Raw genomic sequence first — 4,329 nt, 5'->3', positions numbered from 1 at the left:
TTGCCAAACACGAGGCTTTGCCTATCCCACCCACATGGGGGTGAATGATTCTTTTTCTCTTACTCTGTTCTCCCATTGTGTATCATATACACAATATAATGATAACGTTACATGCTAAATTCAGGGTTGACGTGATGTTGATGGATTGTTGACGTGACGTCATTGTATTGTTGAAGTGACGTCATGCCATTGTTTCGAATAGGGGAATCCCCCCGTCTCAACCCTAGGGTGAGACAAGGAAATCTCACCCCGGTAAAAGTGCGGATACACCTGTCCAGGGTAAGAGCAAGTATTTGTCTTGTTCAGATTGTACCCAGGGAGCGAAATGGTTTTTGTCCGACTTACAGGACATTTGCCTGGTCAGAAAGGTATTTGTATAACTGAAAGTTCTCAAGTTCAGATGGTGGTTGCCAGACTCAGACGGGACATGTTAGACTCGGGTGATGCAAGTCTTTTATCAGATTGAGCATGTTTGGCTGAGAGTGCGGATGTCTGCATGATTTAGATGATGTATTTGATAAAGGTCTTAATTTATTCTGTTGATTTGAATGTTGCAGTAGAAACAATGAAACATTTTTAGCTCACCGGGTCCGAAGGACCAAGGTGAGTGAGCTTATGCCATACCGTGCCGTCCGTCCTTCCGTCCGTCAACAATTTCTTTAAGCGACTTCTTTTTCTTAACCACTGATTGGAATTTAACTAAATTTGACTGGAAGCATCCATAGGTGGTGGAGATTCAAAATTGTACAAATGGTGGGGCTGAGCAAAAAGGGGGCAATTTGGCTATATTGCTTTAAGCAACTTCTTCTCTGGAACTAAGAGATGGATATCAACCATATTTGACTGGAAGCATACCAAGATGTTGGAGATTCAAAATTGTACAAATGGTTGGGCAGACCCCCCAGGGGGCTGAGGGGCGGGGCCAAAAGGGGGCATTTTGGCTATATTGCTACAAACGAATTCGTCTATAGAACTATTTACTGGATGGATATCAATCATATTTCATCAAAAGTATTCATGGGAGGTAGGAATTCAAACGGTGTGGCTGACCCCCCAGGGGGCAAAAAGGGGGCAATTTGGCTATATTGCTTTAAGCGACTACTTCTCTGGAACTAAGAGATGGATATCAACCATATTTGACTGGAAGCATCCCAAGGTAGTGGGGATTAAAATTGCACAAATGGTGGGGCTGAGGGCAGGGCCAAAAAAAGTTTATTACTTAGAAATGGTTGAGATCCCAACCATATAACCATATATACAATTGCTGAGTATAAAGAAAAGAATGCACATTTGCTTCCAGGATTGCCCTAGGGTCTGGCCCCACCCTTGAAGACATAGTCCCTGGGCGTTAACTTTAAAACGGTTGAGATCCCCACCCCAAAACTATATATACAAATGCTGGGCATAAAGAGACAAATGCAGTCATGATATTAGAATAGACCCTGGGGTCTGATCGAACCCCTAGGGACCTAGTTCCTTAGTCACAGCTTGGAAACAGTTGAGATCCCCACCCTATAACCATATATACAACTGAGTATAAAGAGATGAATGCACATATGCTTCAAGGATGGCCTTGGGGACTGCCCCACCCTTGGAGACTTAACCCCTGGGTCATAACTTTGAAATGGTTAAGATCCCCACCCCAAATCTATATATACAATTGTTGGGCATAAAGAGACGAATGCAGTCATGATATTAGAATTGACCCCAGGGTCTGCCCCACCCTTGCGGACTTAACCACTGGGTCATATCTTTGAAACAATTGAGATCCCCACCCCAAAACTATATATATACAAATGCTGGGAAAAAGGGAAAAATGCAGTCATGATATTAGAATTGATCCTAGGGTCTGGCCATAACCCTAGGGACCCAGTTTCTGAGTCACAGCTTGGAAACAGTTGAGATCCCCACCCAATAACCATTCTTAAAATTGCTGGGCATGAAAAATCTAATACAGATTTGCTACAAGGATTGGCCTTTGGGTCTTGCATATTCCTTTGGATCTTATTTGGAGAATATTTTGCCATGATTGCTTAGATATCCAGGTGAGCGATACAGGCCCTCTGGGCCTCTTGTTATATACATGTACACATGATAAGACTAATGTAATGACAACACAATATTTGTAGGGTGGCATCACCTGTATACCTTGGTATAACATGTATGTTCAGCAATACCTCTTCCACCTTTATTCCAACTTAGAGTGGCTGGATTGTGACCACAGGATGAATAAGGAGACGAAAAGATATTGATGGCTGCTTCAAAGAAACTTTATATTCCAGTATAAGTGGCGAATTGATGCGACTTTGTCAGATGATTGTTGAAATGAATACTTTATACCTTTATATTTGTTTTGTAAGAATAAAATACATTGTTCAAACAATAATTTTATAGTTCTTTTACCTGCTATAGACAGGCATTTGATTAGGTATGCACTCGTATTAGCAAAAAGATATTTGGCGTATTCCCCTAATAATTTAACAGCAATATTGTGCCAGCACTTTGAATGAGAAATTGCTGTATATGATAAAGAAAAGAATATTGAACAAAGAAGCTTGAAATATTACCAGGGAATTAGTTTTATACTTACTCTGGCTTCAACCTATGATCATTTGGCAAAAATGACAATCTTAAGTAAAAACTGTCATGACAACCTAATTATGTCACACTGCACACCTTCTGTAGGATATCTTTAACAGTTTATGTGAGTTAATGTCTGAACTAAGTCTGAAAGAACCATTACTAAAACTATTTGTCTTCCTTCTTTAAAACGGGAGACAAATTCAAACCTGATGAAAGAAAAACAATGACCGAAAACAAATATTGTTAGAGACATCTTTATTTAACATGATTGTTTTATATAGCGAAGTAAACTCTTACCCATTCCTTAATGTACCAGGAGTATCACAGCCATATCTTTATAATTATAACCATTATACATCATAACATGTAACATGTAACATACAAATCTCATGACAATTGAAACGGATTTTCAAAACTCAACCAATCCTCCTTAAAGCTTATCAAATCAAATGAAATAAGAAACAGCTAAACATCGTAAAGGAATATATGGCCATTGCCTTAATAGTTTCATTAAGACATTGGATAGATGACCTCCCTAACATGAATTTTCTGCAAGTGGTGATACATTTAGTGATGTTCAAAAAACACCATCATGGATAGTTTGAACCTTGACCTCAAATTGTGGCCTTGACCTTACAAGTGATTATTTGAGTGTAGGGCTACATTCGCGTATCCCGGTTGAAACGGTACGTGTGGCGCAGAAATTTTCCACGATAAACGAACACACTTGGACCGTTCTATAAGCAGAGCTAAAAATCCACAGTTTCGGAGAATAAAAACAGTGTTTCAAGAATATTATGACCTTTTTTCATCCGTCCATTGAATTACATAACGTATCTTAAAAACTACATGTGACTTGACATTGTTTTAGAAAGAAATAACGCAAATTGGCAATAGTCAGCATTTTAGTTTCGGTCAGGCACGTCTGGACCCCTCAATCTACACGTGCCAAATTTTCCTGAGATCAGCCTCGGTGCAGATCTGTACCTGTCATTTTCTTTACAGGTTCAACCGGTTCAACCGTTTCAAACGGTAACGCGAATGTACCCCTGATCTCACTGATATTTTTTGTGGGCCATGCCTACTTTTTTTAGAACCCACTATACACCTTAGTTATTGGACTCATTTAACAATAAAAAAGCTGCCAAGAACCTGTCAGAAATATTCTATAAAAATCAGTCTTTGGTAAAGCCACAGTCTTACGTCTAATGGTAATGAAAATAGATGTAACAGTGAATCGATACATACATTAGGAGATTGTGGTGGTTTGAGTGGCATTCTGAGTCTTCACTTTTCATAATTATGATAGTAAGCCAGTACATAATGCTATACTCTATAATGTTGTTATACCATGAGTACAAAATCAACCATTTAAACTGGCTTGAACAAAAACATTTGGACAGATGGACATCAAAAATGACTGGTAGAGAATTAAAACAAAGTTTGAAAATAATTATTTCTTATTTAGTGCCAACCCGTACAACCAAACCAGACTAGGTTTGTTCTCTAACGGTCCATGCATCACTTTATCGAGTACACAATCACCTATAATTGTTACAATTTTGTGTATGAGTACTCGTTGGGATGGCAGAGCGTAGCGTAATGAGGTTGGGTCTCCTGCCCCACTTTACAGATTACTGGCATTGTGTTCACCCTACAACATCTAATCTGGGACATATCTCATATAATCAATCTTCTATAACAGCCAAATTTTGTATGTTAATACTTTCTGGGAATGTGGAATGT

Source organism: Mizuhopecten yessoensis, unplaced genomic scaffold, assembly GCF_002113885.1.
Source record: "Mizuhopecten yessoensis strain PY_sf001 unplaced genomic scaffold, ASM211388v2 scaffold11131, whole genome shotgun sequence".
Lineage (NCBI taxonomy): Eukaryota > Metazoa > Mollusca > Bivalvia > Pectinida > Pectinidae > Mizuhopecten > Mizuhopecten yessoensis.
Note: the sequence above shows the minus strand (reverse complement) of the source record.